General features: G+C 42.0%; 1 long non-coding RNA gene across 3 annotated transcripts; it reads right to left on the bottom strand.

The window, feature by feature from the left end:
* Positions 1–4,198: 4,198 nt before the first annotated feature.
* On the bottom strand, positions 4,199–17,691 carry LOC123627660. 3 transcript variants are annotated; one of them, XR_006731401.1, is made up of 4 exons: positions 17,596–17,691; positions 14,292–14,391; positions 14,132–14,190; positions 4,199–4,359 (listed from the first exon to the last, which is right to left on the bottom strand). It is a non-coding gene; the product is annotated as an uncharacterized LOC123627660 (long non-coding RNA). The 3 variants fall into 3 exon arrangements; XR_006731403.1 differs by lacking the exon at positions 4,199–4,359 and adding an exon at positions 6,551–6,575; XR_006731402.1 differs by lacking the exon at positions 4,199–4,359 and adding an exon at positions 11,294–11,309.
* Positions 17,692–18,906: the final 1,215 nt, after the last annotated feature.

Below are 18,906 nucleotides of genomic sequence, written 5' to 3'. Positions count from 1 at the left end.
ACACCTCACCTACTCCTCTCCCCCCCCACCCCCCAGCCCAATCCAACTCAGAGAACACGGTCCGGACACAAGCTCCAAGAAAGCTTGTTTCCGACACAAAGTGAAGTGACAGGCAGAAGAGAGCTGAGCCAAGCCGAGCCGAGCCGAGCCGAGCCAAGCCAAGCCGAGTCAACCTGAGCCGTTAGACACAAGTGCGCATGCGCACCTCGGAACACCGTCCCTGCGCATGCGCACCTCGGAACACCGGCCCTGCGCATGCCCGCCAATGCTAACGGACAAAACCGTTTTACCCGCGCGAAGCGGGATCCGGTTGCCCAGCTCCACGGCCTTCGCGGTGTGGGTCTGGATGCTGCAGCTCAGACACCTGTGCAAGCTGGGGAGGCTCGCCATGGGCTGCCTCAGGGTTACCACAGATGTTCTGCAACTAGGGTATGCCATTAAGGCTCCTTGTACAGGGTATGGAGGGGGTTTCAAACCTGCAAATGGAGATCTACTATAGGTAGATTTCAAACCTCCATCTGGAAGTCTATAACCCAGATCATAAGTTTTTTTCTGGACACAGCCTACATTTTTTTAAGTATTATGTGCCAGGCATTGTAGTGGTAACTTTACATCAGTAAGATAATACCTTTTGAAAAAAAACTCTATCCAAGGTTCCTTAACATGGTCTATGACAAATACAATGCAAACTAGCACAAGCAGCAAACATCATTTGAATAAATGATCATACAAAATAAACAAATGTAAACTCTGTAATGATGTCTATAAAACAGAAAGAAAGAAAAACTTTGAATAAGCCATTTCAGAATGAGAGCTTATAAAATAAACTTAAACAGAAAGAGTTTTGGAGGCAAAACACTACCTGACTTTAAAATATACTACAAAGCTATAGTAACCAAAATAGCGTGGTACTGGCATAGAAAGACACACAGACCAATGGAACACAACAGAGACCCCAGAAATAAATCCACATGTTTACAGCCAACTGATTTTCAACAAAGGTACCTCTAATATTCAGTGGGGAAACGATGGTCTCTTCAACAAATGGTGCTGGGAAAACTGGATATCCATGTGCATAAGAATGAAACCAGCACCCTAGCTTATCTCTCACTATATACAAAAATCAACTCAAATTAGGCTAAAGATTTAAATGTAAGACCCTGAACTAAGAAACCACTTTTAAAAAAAAAAAAAACACAGAGGAAATGCTTCAAGATGTTGGTATGGAGCAGGCTTCTGGGCAGAGGTTTTATGGAGAACACCTCATAAGCACAGGCAATAAAAGCAAAAATATACAAATGGAATTATATCACACTAGAAAGCTTTGCCGCAGCAAAGGAAACAGTGAACAGAGTAAAGAGACAACTGGATTGGCCCAGTGGCTCATGCCTGTAGTCCCAGCACTTTCGGACGCTGAGGAAGGAGGATCACTTGGGCCCAGGAGTTCGAAGCTGCAGTGAGCTATGATAACACCACTGTACTCCAGCCTGGGTGACAGAGTGAGACCCTGTCTTAAAAATAAAAAAAACAGAGAGAGAGAGAGAAAGAAGGGGAGAGAGAGAGAGACAACCAGCAGAATGGGAGAAAATACGGCAAACCATTCAATAAGGGATTAATATCTAATATTTAAAATATACATGGAACTCAACAGCAAAAAAGCAAATAATCCAATTAAAAATGGGCACATGAACCAAATAGACATCTCTCAAAAGACACCACAGAAATGACCAATACGTATATAAAAAAATGCTCAACATTACTAATCAGGGAAATGCAAATCAAAATCATAAGGAGCTTTCATCTCACCCCAGTTATGATGGCTATTATCAAAAATACAAGAAATAAATGCTGGTGAGCATTGAGTTCTTTGTAGATTCTAATTATTGGTCCTTTATCAGATGTATAGCATGCAAATATTTTCTCCCATTCTGTAGGTTGTCTATTGGCTGTTGATTGTTTCCCTGGCTGTGCAGAAGCTTTTTAATTTAATCACATCCCATTTATTTATCTTTGTTGTTGCTGTGATTGCCTTTGGGGTCTTCTTTATAAATTCTTCACCTAGGGTGATATCTATACGAGTTTTTCCAACCTCTTCTTCTAGAATTCTTATAGTTTCGCGCCTTAGGTGAACTAATATCTTTTGTAACAACCTGGATGGAACTGGAGACCATCCTCCTAAGGCAAGTATTGAAAGAATGGAAAAACAAACACCACAAGTACCCACTATTAAACAGGAACTAAATGATCAACACTCATGTGATATATGCAGTAAAATTCAATGGAAATCAAGCAGGTGAGAGCGGGGAAGAACAGATGGGCTAAGTCACACCTAATGTGTTCAGTGCACATTATCTGGGTGATGGACAGACTTATAACTTTGACTCAAACTGTACAAAAGTAATTCATGTAACCAAAATGCTTGTATCCCCATAATATTCTGAAATTTAAAACAAAGTCTACTGACCGAAACATTGATCACATCCATAAAACAAAGCATCTAGACTGACATTTGACCAAACAACAGGGCATCATAGCCTGGCCACACTGACACATAAAACTGACCATCCCATTCCCCCTTTGTAAAACAACCAAGCCCCTGGGACCTGTGCATACCTTTTGTGACTCTGTTGCCACTTGACAGTGTTAACAGCGCCATTCTCAAACTCCCCTTGTCCTTTGGTTTCTGAGACCTTGTACAAACCCAGAGGTTCCCCTGCTTCTGTCTCCTCCCAAGACTTTGAATTCATTCCTCTACCATTTCTGCCAAGGCACACAGGTGAGCGAGGCTAGAGAAGTATGTGGGCAACAGGCTCTGGCTGCAGACTGGTAAATCAGCCATCGCCACACCAGGAAACGCACACCCTCAGAGATGAGCGTGGCACCATGCCAGCCTCGAGAGGCGGCTGCCTAAGCATGGCCCAGGGTGGGCAGAGGTGGGAGGAAGACCTTGCACGAGGAGCTGGAGCTGGGCGTGGAGGCACATTTAGGGGCTCACTTGGGGGAGAACTGGGTGAAAAGTGTTTCCTACAAAAGCAAGAATATCAGGGAGAGGAGAAGTGACAGTGTGTCATGGCACATTCTAGAAAACTCTAATAGTAAAGAGGAGGCTTCGGTACAGGGTAAGTAAGTACAGGGTAAGTAAGGTCGGGGCAGAAGATGAGGCTGAAAGAGTACAGCCTGGAGTGCTTCGCTAAGCGGGAGCTGTCATGGTATCCAGCAGGGTGAGTGGGCTAGATGTTGGTGTGGACCAAGAACCACAAGCAGCCAAATTATTGTTACTGGGAAAAGGAGAAGAGCTAGGAGACGGCAGGGGAAGAGGCACAGTTGTGGCATTTCCCCCCACAGAATTAGGGAAGATGCAGGCTAGATCCTAAAGGAGATTTCACTGGGAGACGCCACAAAACATCGGCAGGAAGAGAGTCAAATGTAAAATTCTGAGTTGCAGGACCAGGCGGCGATGCCACAGCTCTGCAGCGGAGGGTCTGAAATGGGACAGGGCGGGGAAGCAGAGGACAGGAGTCAGTTGTGGACACACTCACCTGAGGTGTGTGTTAGCACCTGCTGGCCTCAGGAAGCCATCTGTGCCAAGAAGAGACAGGAACACAAGAAAGTAAAGAGAAAGCCAGACACCTCCCAGATGACTAACCAGAAATGGGGGCTGGGCAAGCAGCCAGAGAAAGAGGAGAAGCCAAGGAAAAAGAGATCATTTAAACAAAGTCAAATGCTAAAAGGAGGTGAGCCTGGGCAACAACTGAAGAAAAAACCAAAAAGGCCCTGGGTTCAGACCTTGGGAGGCAGCTAGCAAATTGCAGGGGCTTTAGAGTGAATGGGAAGTCAAACAAAAAAAACAAAAGGTCAAGCAAGCCACGTGGAAATCCCTGCTAAGACCTGGGGATACAGGGAACAGAAACAGCAGCTGCTGAATGGGAGGAGCCGCTAAGGGCTGTGTTGAACAGCTGCAGGAGCACCCAAGTGAGCTGAAGTTAAGGACCCGCAGGGGAGGAAGACGCAACAGCCAGCCACTCACTACGTTTATGGGGCAGAGACAAAGGGTGCCTCTGGTCCCTTTGTCACCACGGGTAAAACACTCAGAATATACTTTCCTTCTGAGTCACCCTGTAGTTATCTATGGTCTCCAACAAATGCCCCTGAAAGCAGCCTGTGGGAGCCTGAACCTTGGAGAGAAGTGGCCTTGCTCTCTCCTTGTCATGGGAAGCAGCCAGGGGCTGGAGGGATGCACAGAGGGAGGGTGGCTCACACGGTCTGCGCGGCTGTGCAGGTGCAGAAGCCAGAGTTCACCTACCGCCTGAAGACGAAACGGGTCCTCAGAGGACAGACGATCAGGGTGCAGAGGAACACCTGCGAAGACCAATGAGGCACACAGGGCAAAAGAGTCTGCGGGGGTGGGTACGGGGCTCCCCACCAGTCAAAAAGGAAGGGAGCCTTGGGCCAGAGCTGGGGACAGGCCCAGAAGTGTGGCAGTCTCCAGGGTCGGAGCAAGGCGGAACGAGGGAGCAGATCATCTCTTCCTCCCCCAAGGGCTGACTGTCAGCCCCTCCTTCTCTCCACATTGCCCAAAAATTCCTGCTTCCTGCCACTGCCCAGGCCAGGGCAGCTCACACGCCACTGGGCATGGCACTGCTCAGCCCGCTTTCACACTGGTCTGTGTAACCGCCGGACTCACATCAGTCTCCCCTGCTTCAGACTGCCACCCCTTGGGGGCAGGGGCAACATCACCTTGAATCCTCAGCACCAAGCACAGCACCCGGCACACAGTAGGTGCTTGGGAAGGATACGCTGAGTACGACAGTGTTCAATGGAGACTCACTGGTATTTTCAAAGAGATGTTTCCCAATATCTCAAACTCATGGTTTTTGAAACTTACATCAACCTATCCTCTGTATCAGCTCTTTGAATCTTACACCTGCCACACTCTCTCAGAGCTGTCCTCTTTTTCATTCCTGGTATCACTACTCTCATGGAAGCCTTTATTGTGGCAATAATCTCCCCTAGAATACTGAATTCTGCCTTCATGCTGCCACCAGATTAATCTCCCCAAACCACTGTGTTCATTTTATTATTCCCAGCTAAAGGTCTTCAGTGGCTTGTTCTCACCTACAGAGTAAAATCCTTCTAATCAAGCTAGCGAACGCATCTTAGTTTGGGCCTAGCCAAATTTAATTCCTGCTAAATACTCCATAATATTATGGCCTCACACAAATTCTGCATTTTTCTGCCCCTGTTCCTATATTCATGTTAGTCCCTTTTCCATAATCCTAGAAAACCCCTCATCCTTCACGCTCTATTTCAAATGGCACCTCTCTTCCAAGAAGCCATCTCTGATCTCCCCAAAAATATGTCTCTTTCCTTCTCACAACTCCTTTACCCATGCTGAGTTTACAGCTCGTTTACAGCACTTGCCACGTAAAGCTTTGATTTACAGTTACCTGGATGTCTTGTCCTCTCTAGACCAAGTTCCTAACAGCTAAGATCATGTCTTACCCATCCTGGCATCCTCCACACAAGCCAACTCAAAGGTCTGTAGAGGAAAGTGCTCAAATGTATGCTCACTAGTCACTGGAAGTCATATATATTCATTCTTCAGATTTACTTCAGTGAGGACAGTCAATGCAATGGCACTGAGATCCTGAAAACGCCCACTCACCAGAAACTGTGAGCCCTGAACTGGATATACCTAAGTGGAATGAAGTTAGTTAACCTCATTCATTTTTTTACCTTAAACAATAAGTGCTCTTACACTTTAATAAAGCCTACAATAAGGTACTAAAACACAGCTCATTAAAAAAATTCTAAAGAAAACAGATGACAAAAGTGGAGTTATAAACATTTGTTTCAGGCAAATTAAACTATAAATTAAACTACATGATGTAACTAAGATCATATAATGAATAAACTGTGAAGTCGACAGTCTTTAATTTCACTTATCCGATCACGAAGGGATAAGATCATGATGACTTTGTAGATGATCTTAAATTATGTAGGTTTCATTTTTCTAAAATAAATTTAAACACTCAACTGTATATGCAGTTTCTTGCACTCAAGCTTCACTAGAGCATTTATTTAGTAATTATCACATGACAAATATTTCTCCTCTGCTAAAGATGACAATTTTGTTAAAGTGCTGGAGAAACTAGAATGTTTCCAGATCAAATGAGACCTCCCAGTAACTTTATTTTCAAAACATCAACACCATTTCCACCTCAACTATTTTCATCATTTTCAAATTAAATTTCTCCTTCCAAGAGAGGAAGACATTTTTCAAAAAATCAATTTTACTTTTAAAATCGTAAGAAAGAGAGACCACTACAAGTTGCTAAATATCCTGAACTTTTTACTATCAGACCAAATTTTAATACTAAAGGTTAACTTTTATGAACAAATGGATAATAACACAATTATAACTACCAACATGCTATATTCTATTCCAACTCTGCAGTTCCCAGGGATTCTGTTTGGAGTGGAGCAAATTGAATGAGCACAGAGCCCCAAAGGATGGCTTGTGTGGCTGAGCCAACAGCAAACTTGCTTTTTATCTTCCTCTTTGGGCGTTCAGACTGGTGGAAAAGGAGAATGGGAATTAGTCAAGGCTGACCTGCTCATCTCTTGGTCCCTCAGAACCCAGTGAGCCAATAGGAATGTCATTTCTTTTTGTTGGCTATGGCACTAACTCAGAAATTCCATGAAGTCGCATCTTACATTAAGGCCGCTGAGAGCTCAAGTCAGTGCCCCAGGTGGAAACTGCCTGGCATCAACATTATCCCCCCCAAAACTCTTAAAGACGTGCCACGTTGGAGATATATATGCCTTCTCTTGACAGTCTAACACAGCAAGTGGTTTTTCCTCGGGTGTTGGAGAAAAGACAGTTCTTGGTTAGGGCATCAGATAAAGTGGCTGGCCTGGCTTCAGGTGCCACACTGTTGTTGTTAATAACCAGATTGGCATTCAGCCTAATTAGATGCTCATAAACAAGAGGTAGGTAGGAGCTGATATCAACTGAGGGAACAGATGCTCCCATCCTATCCAAACCCCAGGGCACATGCCCACGGAGAATAGCACACAGAATCTCCATGTGATTTCAGTTATTTCTCCATGTTTTCTGTGTGCAGCACATATAACTTAATTCAGGCATGGCAGACATTACTAGTTACCTACCCAAGACCTATTCTCCCCTGCTTCGGTATTAAGAGAACCCCACTTTTAGGGGGTGTGGTGACACACTCAGTCAAATTCTCACCTCCCTACATTCCTTTGCAACTAGGGCGAGCCATGTGACCCAGTTCCGGCCAATAAAATACAGACAAAAATCTATGGGTTTGGGCTTCCAAGAGAAGTGCTTCCAATTTAAAAAGAGGGAGGTGCTGGCACATGTATTTTTCCTTTTACTTTTACTCAATCCCTTCCTCCTGCCTGGTGTGGCAGAGAGAACTAGAGGTAGAGCAGCCATTCTGTGACTACACAATCCCGTCCCACAAAGGATGGCAAAACAGAAAGCTCAGAGAACTGCAGTCCCTGCTGCCGCACCACCAGCCTGGACACCTCACTCTGAGATGCTTCTCACAGGGGAAAAACAAAACCCCTATCTGGTTTAGCTGCTGGAGTCCAACTTCTGTTACGTGTGACCAAACGTAACATGTACCTTAATTCGCAGTTGATCCAATTCTCCATTAGAACTGGGATTTATTCCAATATTTTTAGTCCAGATTAGTCTTTTCTTCATAACCTCTTTTAGTCTTATTTTGATTTGGAGATTTATTATTCTTGCTTCCTCAAAAGAAAATAGTATCTTTTTCCAATAATGTAAATAACTCAAGATATGCGTGCAATGGTATTCACTACAGGATTTTCTGTTTTGTTTTTTGTTTTTTTTTGAGACAGACTCTTGGTCTGCTGCCCTGGGTAGAGTGCAGTGGCATCATGGTTCACTGAAACCCAAACTTCTGGACTCAAGTGATCCCCTTGCCTCAGCCCCCCGAGTAGCTGGGACTACAGGCCTGTGCCATGACACCAGGCTAATTTTTGTATTTTAAGTAGAGATGGGGTCTCGCTCTTGCTCAGGCTGGTCTTGAACTCCTGACCTCAAGCCATCCTCCTGCCTCAGCCTCCCAGAGTACTAGGATTACAGGCATAAGCCACCACACCCGGCCAAGGATGGGCTTTTTTACACTACCAATTTTATTTCTTTATTGATTACTCTTCTTAAGTAACTTCTGGTAATGCATATTCATCTAGAAAGTTATGCATTTCATCTAAGTTTTCAAATTTATTGACATCTTGCTGTCCTTCATCTATGCTTATGACTTTTAATATCTCTATGAATGTGTTATTTGTACATTTCATTACAAATTCCAGTCGTGCCTTTGATATAATCATTATTATTTTTCCTTGCTTTCTATTTTGTTTATTTCAGATTTAAAGATTATTACTGCCTTTTCAGTTGTTGTGGACTTGCACCATTGCTTTTTTTTCTAATTTGTCAATCATGTCTTAATTTTTGCCCCATGCTTGCCCTTATACATTAGAATAATCAGCTTATCAAGTTTCAAAAAAAAATCAAACCCTGCCAGGCCTTTGAGAGTGGTGGATTGAATTCCTTTATTAATTTAGGGATAATTGACACCTTTATGTTATTGAGTCTCCTTATCCACTGGTCCTGATTTTACTGATAATGCATTTACAGTTTCTCTATCAAGCAGAACACTAGCTTTGGGGCTGAGATTTCTCATATTACAGAATAACTAGTTACTATCTTACTAGGTTTTATAAAAATTCAAAAGCAGATGTAAAATATTTCTCAAATGCTTTTTGAAATTTATAAAGATAATCATAATGATTTTTCTCCCTAGATCTATGACTAATTAACATATTAACAGATTCCCTAATATCAAACTATCTTTGCATTCCTGGAATAAATCTCACTTGGTTATGACATCCTATTCCTTTCATAAGCTCCTAAATTCTGTTTGCCAATTTTTTTTTTTTTTTTTTTAGAATTTTGGCTTATTTTAAGTGAGATTTTTCTGTACTTCTTTGTGTAATTTTTGTTGGATTCTTCTGTGTGCTGGAATGGTTTCAACAGCACCCAAATTATCCTTCTTTTAAGGATGAGCAGAGCTCCTCTGAGCTGCTGGGTGGTTCAGGAAAGCACAACTTTGGCAACTTTCTCTATCTCTTTTACGAACATTTGTCTGTTAAGGTTTCTCATCTATTCGGGAGTCCGTTTTGTTAAATTGTATTTTCCTGGAAAATCTTCCAGTTACTCCAGGTTCTCATCAAAACGTGGATGTGCACAGACACCTGACAGTTAACCTGTTAAATGTGCTACAGTTTCTGCTTGATCCACACATTCCTCCCACCCTGAGTCTTCCCTCTCTAACTGGCAACACCATCCATCTCACTGCCACAGACAGAAACCTAGGAGACATCCTTAAGTCTCCTTCCTTTACTTATTACTTCTATCTATCAGTGATTTATTAATTCTAGCTCTAAAATATATCTGGAATCTCTCCATCTCTCACCTTCTCTACTGCTACTCTCCTGCTTAGAGCCACCATCTTGGACTCCAAAAGCCTTCCAGCTGGGTTCACCTCTTCTATTCTTCACTCCTCAAACCAATTTTCAACACAGAAGCTAGAATAATTTTCGTAAAACATTAATCAGATTGTATTGCCCTCACCCAAAATGCCTTTGCTTAAAACTCATGTACATTTTCCCTCATCCTTAGTGTAAAATTCAAACGCCTCAACATGGTCAATGAGGCCATACCTCATTGAGAGACTACTATGCTCCCAACTTCAAGTAACTGTCCCCCCCACATTCTCTGTTTCTCAAAGACGTCAACTTCTCCCCCAACCAATCCCACTGCTTTAAACTGTCCCCAAGTCTCGTTCCTTCTTATCCTTGAGACTTCCTCTTAAGTGTCACTTCCTCAGAGAGACCTTTGATAACCACCCTATTCTTAAGGTGACACTTCACACCATCGCTCTCTGCCAAAGCACCTCGTTAGGATCCCTCAAGGCACTTACTAACCTGCAATTATTTTATCTTTTTTCTGTCTTCCTTCAAAACATTTATTTTTTAATGGGGGCAAGAACATGTCTCTGTGTGTCAACCATTATACAGGTTGAGCATCGCTAATCCAAAAATCTGAAATCCATTATTGGGCATATACCCAGAAGAACAAAAGTCATTCTTTAACAAAAACACCTGTACCCGAATGTTTATAGCAGCACAATTTACAATCGCAAGGATGTGGAAACAACCCAAGTGCCCATCAATCCACGAATGGATTAGTAAACTGTGGTATATGTATACCATGGAGTACTACTCAGCTATAAGAAATAACAATGATACGACATCTCTTTGGTTCTCCTGGAGAGAGCTGGAACCCATTATACTAAGTGAAGTATCCAAAGAATGGAAAAACAAGCATCACATGTACTCACCAGAAAACTGGTTTCCCTGATCATCACCTAAATGTACATCAGGGAAGGATACCAATTGGATATCAGACTGGGATGGGGGGTGGGGGGAGGGGATGGGTGTATGCCTACATGATGAGTGCGTTGCACACCCTCTGGGGAATGGTCATGCTTGAAGGTGCAGACCCGGGGAGGTGGGGGGGGGAGGGGATGGAGGTATGACTACATGATGAGTGCCAGGTGCACTGTCGGGAGAATGAGAACGGACGCGCTTGGGACTCTGACTCGGGGGGATGGGTGGGACATGGAAAATGTATATAACCTAAACTTATGTACCCCCATGATGAGCTGAAATAAAAAATATATATATATAAAAAAAAAAAAAAAAACAAAAAAAAACAAACAAACAAACAAAAAAAATGCTCCCAAATCTGAAATGTTCTGCAGGCTGACTCAAAGGAAACGTTCACTGAAGCATTTTGGATTTCAGATTTTCAAATTAGTGATGCTCCATTGGTACTTATTCTGCAACTATTCCAAAATCTAAAACAATTCTAGTCTCAAGCACTTCAGATAAGGGATACTCAACCTGCTTCTCCTGTTTAGCACAGTGCTTGATGCAGGGCAAGCACTCATTTATAAATGCCCAGACCCAAAAGGATAGTTTCTAGGATGGGGGAGATTGTGAGAGAGGAACAAGTTCAGCTGCAGAAATGTAATATGGAAAAAGCAGTATGGTATCTTTCAGAACTTGTTTTCCTCCACCCCAATTCACCTTGACTGAACAATGCAAATCTTTATACCTACCTGAGGGATGCAATAATCAAACCAGTCTTCGGTTTTCCTTATGAAAACTGCATTGGATTAAGCCTGGAAGAAAGTGGTCCATCTCTTCTTATTATATTCACATTAGGCCATTTTAAAACAAGAACATACATCTATGTACATACATTTATCACAGAGTTATTTCACAGATCATTTATTACTTGATAATGGAAGAGGAACAATTCAGGATATCAACATCACTGACCCACAACATTTGTAGAGGTATTTCATGGCCACCATTCAGAGCACTGAATTCCTAATTCCTTGTAGCTCTGTGCTAGGGGCCGAAATAATCTAGTGGAGGGATGTTCTTCTCATTTCTCTTTCAAAACAGTTAAGGCCATCATCACTGACATGAAAACATGGTAGAAGGACAGACACTGAATACCTCTTCGACCTTGATTGAGCAAATTAACCTCTCATAAGGCCCTCGCACAAGCATGCAGCCCAGGGCCAGGCATTCACAGGTATTCAGGGTGAGCTAAGAGAACCACCACCATCCCTCACTGGCAAAGCAAAGGGCAATTTTTTTCGGTGTTTGCCAGGGAAGAGAGCAAAGGCAAAACCCTGAAGGAGGCATATTTAGAAGAGATGTTTTCTCTGAGGTATTCTAAATTCACACAGGGGCCTCTTATCAAAGGGAGATAAATACAAATAATGATTAATATCTTACAACGTTAGAAAAGACAATTGCCTAAAATTTGAGGTTCAGCCAAAATAAATGAATTCTACAGGTTACAGAAGACTAGGGGATATAATCTTCTCCATTGTTTAATGGCTTTTTATCAGCCATTGTCAAAGTGTAGTCTGGGAACCCCCTAAGGAACCAAAGGTTCTGTGAAGTCAAGACTATTTTGGGGGCCAGGCGCGGTGGCTCATGCCTGTAATCCTAGCACTCTGGGAGGCCAAGGTGGGCAGATCCTTTGAGCTCAGGAGTTCGAGACCAGCCTGAGCAAGAGCAAGACCCCCGTCTCTACTAAAAATAGAAAGAAATTATATGGACAGCTAAAATACATATAGAAAAATTAGCCGGGCATGGTGGTGCATGCCTGTCCCAGCTACATGGGAGGCTGGGGCAGGTGGATCACTTGAGCCCAGGAGTTTGAGGTTGCTGTGAGCTAGGCTGATGCCGTGGCACTCTAGTCCCGGCAACAGAGTGAGACTCTGTCTCAAAAAAAAAAAAAAAAAAAAGCTATTTTGGTAACAATGATAATGGCATTAAGACATTATTTGCTTTTTTCATTTTTACTGTCTCACAAATGTACAGTGGAACGTCCGAGACGCCAGAAGACTCACAACAGATTAAGCTGAGAAGCAGATACGACAATCCAGCTATCTTCTATAAGCCAGACATCAAAGAGATTCAGAAAAACAAAAAGCAATGCTTCTCTTCTCACATGTTTATTACACAAAGTCGTTATTTTTCATAAAAATGTTATTTCTATCAATATGTAAATATATTTTTGAAATCTCAGTCTCAATTTTTAATATGGAGAATATTCACAGGTATAGCCCACAGAAGCAGAAGCTCCTTGGGGATCCTGCAATAAATGTTAAATATGTAAAGAGTTCCTGACTCCAAATTTGAGAACCATGCACAACCAACCATGGGCCTTCAATGAAGATGTTTTAAAAGGGTATCATCAGGCCAGGTGTAGTGGCTCATGCCTATAATCCTAGCACTCTGGGAGGCCAAGGTGGGAGGATCGCTCGAGGTCAGGAGTTCGAGACCAGCCTGAGGAAGAGCGAGACCCCATCTCTACTAAAAATAGAAAAAAATTAACCTGACTACTAAAAATATACAGAAAAAATTAGCCAGGCATGCCGGCGCATGTCTGTCGTTCCAGCTACTTGGGAGGCTGAGACAGAAGGATTGTTTGAGCCCAGGAGTTTGAGGTTGCTGTGAGCTAGGCTGATACCACGGCACTCTAGCCTGGGCAACAGAGTGAGACTCTGTCTCAAAAAAAAAGGGGGTATCATCACCTTTAATCATGTATAATGCCAGAGAGAGAGAGACAAGGAGAGAGAGAAAGGATTTTGAAAATGGTCCATACAGTCATTATTATTAATTGTGTTAACTGAAATAAATGGTAGGATGGATAAGTCAAATTTGAAGAGTTTTTTTTTTTGGCTTTAAAATATATGGCATGACCAGAATTATATCCTTCCTAAAACCATCTGAATTTCTGTAAAAGCAGCTTATTCTTAACTGGAAGATAAAGATTGAGCCATGAAAAATTTATAGACGGATTCCTTCTGATTCTTCAAGTGGGGCGAGAACACTAGAATCTTCCCTGAGGGCAGAGATAGAGACGTAACAGTCTCCACTCTCTGTTTCCCCAGAAGAGAGGGCAATATTCCAGAGGGACAGACACAGCAGCCTCAGGACGTACACTAATTACAATGAAGGGAACTGTGGTGGGTAAAACCATTTGTTGTTTAAAAAAATCTGTGCATATATATGTTGAAAATATATACAAATATAAACAAAACATACAGAATATAGCCTGTCAAAAGCACAATTTGATGTATAACAAAAATCAACTGTTTACTCAGAAACTGAAACATTCTGCTCAAAATCTAATCATTTTAATTTTTTAAAATACTGCTTAAAAATAAACTATTGAAATCAAAAACACAGAAATTTGGATGATCCTGGTGGGCTTTTCAAAATTTCCCATTCTCCACTGGTATCATTGGCCACACTCTGTCCTCAGGGAGGGGCCTCAGAAGTGGCCAAGTTTGAAAAGAAGTAGCTACTCAGCTGCTTACATGAGTTGTACCAATACCGACAGCCCATACTCTAGCTAAAGCACTACCTCATGCTTCAACTAAAATGCTTCTAGAAAGAACACTTTCAAAAGTACCTCAGCACTTGCAGATCACAGAACAATTTCAGATCAGCAGACTGTTTCCCCTCGAACTCCTAAAATTGAACAAAAGATTTGTTTAAGTAGTTAGCAGTTATTTTTCTCTGGAAAAGATCTTCTCAAAGTACAGAGAACATTCCGAACAAAGAGAACTTACCAGAGCGTCCTTTTCAAGGTGTTCCAGGGGCTGAATATCCTTCTCAAGATTGCTCAACCCTTGAAGAACAAAATTCTGAAACTTTTCTAGCTTATTGAGTCTGACAAATGTAAAAACCAACAAACTTCATTAGGACTACTTGGATGTGACAAAAGATACTCTTAATTAATCCTCTAATTATAAGATTAATTCAGATTCCTCTCCAGACATTAACTGTCTTGAAAACATGTGAGCATTTCCTGTCTCTTCCTGCCCTTCCCTGTTCACTCATTCCCAGCCTCAGAAACCTAACCACAGTCTTTCAGCAGCAGCGCAAAGACAGCTGGTGTTTCAACTCTTAGCAGAGCACAGGACAGACGACTCCATGGAAGAGGAGTGGAGGCCGACCATCCCTTCCTACCTTCCACTCACTCCCCTTCCTCTTGCCTTACGCTGGCCTGACAGCTGTCGTCAGGTAAGGGCTAATACATTCTTTTCCCACCTCTAGGTTTTCACTCTAAAACTCTTAACAGTTGCTATTCTGTGTCTGAGCTCCATGTACGTTGCTTATTTGCTTATTGTTTGTGTTCCCCATTAGACTACATGTTCCCTGAAGACAGGAGCTCCTGGTGCTTGTCCCTACTGCGCTCTCACGTGGAGCACAGGGCCTGGCACCCAGCGTTGCTCGGCGTGCCTTTGTTGAACCAATACATGACGGAGTGTATCCCCACCAAAGATAATGAGAATTCCACAAATCCAAAGCCCTTCTGGGGCTTGTTTCGACTATCAAATGACATTACATGTATATAAGAATTTGAAAAGTCTTACAAATTTCTATTAAAACCATAATGGTATTATTCTACCCCAAGAAACTTTCTCCTTCAGTTGAATAAACTGACTCTTCATTCCTTTCTTCCCTTCTTTATTTAGAGACCATTCTCCCCAACAAGGAGCAATTTCTATACTCACCTTCCCTGTACCATTCAAATTTTCGTTTCTAGAACCTGACTCAAGAAGCGCTTCCATTATAATGGCTCTGGATTAACTGATCACTATAGGAACCGTCCCTCTACCCCTTCACAGCACCTTGGTACATGGTCATAAGGGTGTGTGTGTGTGTGTGTGTGTGTGTGTGTGTGTGTGGTGTTCCCTCTATCCCCTTTCACAGCACCTTTGTACTTCTTGCTATATTGTCATAAGGGTGTGTGTGTGTGTGTGTGTGTGTGTGTGTGTGTGTGTGTGTGTGTGTGTGTTTGCGTGTATAGCATTTCCGAACTGGGGTAAAATATACATAACATAAAATTTACCCTTTTAACCACTTTTAAGTGCACAATTCAATGGCATTACCTATATTCACAGTGTTTTCCAACCATCATCAATATCCATTTCCAGAACTTTTCCATCATCCGAAAGAGAAACTCTGTCCCCATTAAACAATAACTCCCCCATCCCCCAACCTCTGGCAGCCTCTATTGTACTTTCTGTCTCTATGAATTTGACTACTTAGGTACCTCACATAAGTGGCATCATACAATATTTGTCCCTTTGTGTCTGGCTTCTTTCCTGTAGCATAATGTTTTTGGGGTTCATCCATGCATTAGAATTTAATTTCTTTTAATAACAGTCCATTGTATGGATATATTAACACCATCATTTATCCAGCATTTTTTAAATATATATCCGTGCTTGCCCTGTCTTTACAATTGGATTAAAAATTCTTTAAGAATAGCGTTTTAGGATCATACAATGGTAGACCACGAAGAGACTTAAGGAGGGCATTTAAGTCACCCCCTCTTCATATAGATGAAGAACCACAAACCTAGAAGGGCTAAGTGACGTACATGAGATAAATGCTGTTGGTGGGTGATCACACATCTGTCACCTTGTTTTGAAATCTAATACTTACCTGCACAGGTACATCTGGTTTAAAAGTTTCATTATGCAATTCGGTGCTTTCTTTGCATCTTTTGAATAAAGTGGACTCCTTCTGTACCTAACCTAAACCACCACCACAACAGCAAAATGATCACATTTTGGTTAAATATAAATATGTAAGTTGAGTGCATGGTTTGTGTTAAAAAGACGCTGCCAGCACATGGTAAATATTCATAGCTAGCATCAGTGTTCAAGAACTATGATAAGGCATCCCCCTACACACCTTTCAGGCATTAGCAATACAGAACAAGCTAAAATGGGAAAATTTATATTCATGCTACCAATACGCATATTGAATACTGTGAACAAATACCCATAATAAATCGGCTTACTTTGGTATCACAGAAAGTAAGACAGGACTTTGAAGATCTTCCAAGTTAGTTAAATGAATTTGTTTAGGATAAGATACTTTTCTCGAAAGTGCTAATAAGTCATTAGAGATTTATAAATAACAGGACAGAAAAAGGAGGGGACTAAAATGGCTCTAATGTTCATCCCGTAGACAAGATTTTACGACAACCTGTACATGCATGTGTCTCAAGACCTGCCACAACTCAGCTGACCAACCAGCCACAGTCTACCTCCTTCTTTGTCCCCAACTCCTCTCCAGTCCCTCGCTTGGTCCCCTCTTTTCTCTTCCTTATCTATTAGCATGACCAAATCATTGTTTTCCGGTAGTTCAGCTGTGTGAAAACACTACCATTGAAACCAAACCATGCTTCTGATTTCCACATAGGTCCCTTTGGTCCTATTGGAGCAAATGGACATGGAACAGATATAAATACAAACTACAATTCACAAAGACATTAAAATCAGTGGTCACATCTATGACAAATACTTCTCCCCAAAGATGCAGGAGCATCTTCGGATAACACCATTGATGAATGACATGAACTTGTGACTTTAAGCTTTTAATGAACTAATTTTTTCTTTTTTTCAGCTTTCTGGAGGTATAATTGACAAATAAAAATTATATATGTTCAAGGCATACATATGATATATGTGCACTCTGTGAAGTGATTACTACAAGCAAGCTAATTAACATATCCATCACCTAACCAAACTGTGTGTGTGTAAGAATAATGAAGAGCTCAAATCTCAAGTATACAGTAACATCACCATTAACCACAGTTACCACACTGTACATTAGGTCTCCAGAATTTACTCATCTTGTAACTGAAAGTCTGTACCCCTTGGCCAGCATCTCCCATTTCTTCTACCCCAACCCCTGGCAACAGCCCTTCCACTCTGTTTCTATGAAATCAACTTTTTTAGATTCCACAGGTAAGTGAGCTTGTGCAGTGTTTGTCTGGCTTGTGTCACTTAGCAGAACGTCCTTCAGATTCATGGCAAGTTCGCTTTCCACTTTTAGTGCTATTAGGACTATTACCTTGTATTTTCTTCTCAGTTCTCTAGTGAAGTTTTCAAAGGTTGTGAGAAGGGCAGACTCATTCAAGCTCTCTGGCACAACTTCTCAGGATGGAGTGAACAACAAACATAACACATTACATAAAACTAACCGCTTCTCCATCCTCAAGGCCTGAGGTCCCCCCAATGCCCACACTGTGACCCTGCCCAAGGCCACCTCTCTGGAGGATCTCCTCAGTTCCACGCCTTCGACTATCAGCTTCTCACCCTCCCTCTCGCCTGAGCTCTCGCTAGTGGCAAACAAGTTCCCAATGGACTGTCGAGCATCCCCGTCTCAAAACCCACCCAATTCTTTTCTTCCCCATCTAAACCGCTCTCTTCCTTTCTATACCCTCAGCTATGACATCATCTCACTTCTTCTTTCTTCCCATACCCACCCTATTCACTACTGATTTTCCCTTTGAAAATTCTGGAATCCAATTTCACTAAATCACTCAATGAATATTTGGATGTTACTAAGCACAAGGAGTTGTGTAATGGGGCCAACAGGCAGTGGGCAGCAAAGAGGCAAGTGTCCTTTCTTCCCCCTGCTCCTGCTACCCTGGTCTCCCTGTGGATCCCCGGACACGCCAGGCATATTCTCGCCTCAAGGCCTTTTTGCACCTGAGGTTCCTTCTGACTATAGCACTTCCCCATACATCTGCACTAAGGACTTCTCTGGCCACGCAATCTAAAATTTCAACACAGCCTCCCAACTTTTTAAACCCCTTTCCCTGCTTAATTTTTTCTTAGCTTTCCTCATATAGAACATACTACATGTTTTACTTTTCTTGTGCATTATCTGTCTCCCCACTGGGAGGTCAACTCCAATGAGGGCAGGCATCTTGCCTGTTTTCTTCCCTACAATATCCTTGCCACCTAGAAAAGTGTCTGGCATGGAGTAGACACTCAATAAACATTTGCTGAATAAATGAAGGAATACCCAGCTCCTACAAATAAGATACTGGACATGCCCAAAGGAGATCTCGATAAAATAGACAAGAATTGATTTCAGTTCTCTTATTCTGATTCTCTTACTGGTGAGGATAGAGGTAGAGAAGCAACACAAACTTTAGAGACCTAAATACCAACTATATAAACAGATAAACAGAAATTAATAAATTTGGTATTTTAAGATCTACTAGAACTACTTTTGGGGGAAAGCTCTAAACATACTAATTTTTAGAACTTGCACCACAGCAGGAAATACCAGTTACCAACTTCAAGGTGACAAAACGAATAGGAAAATTGTGTTAAAATTATATCAAAGAACAGTCAATCTTAAAATAGTTCA

The sequence above is a fragment of the Lemur catta genome, chromosome 26 (genome assembly GCF_020740605.2).
Source record: "Lemur catta isolate mLemCat1 chromosome 26, mLemCat1.pri, whole genome shotgun sequence".
Classification (NCBI taxonomy): domain Eukaryota; kingdom Metazoa; phylum Chordata; class Mammalia; order Primates; family Lemuridae; genus Lemur; species Lemur catta.
This window is presented reverse-complemented; position numbering and strand designations above follow the sequence as displayed.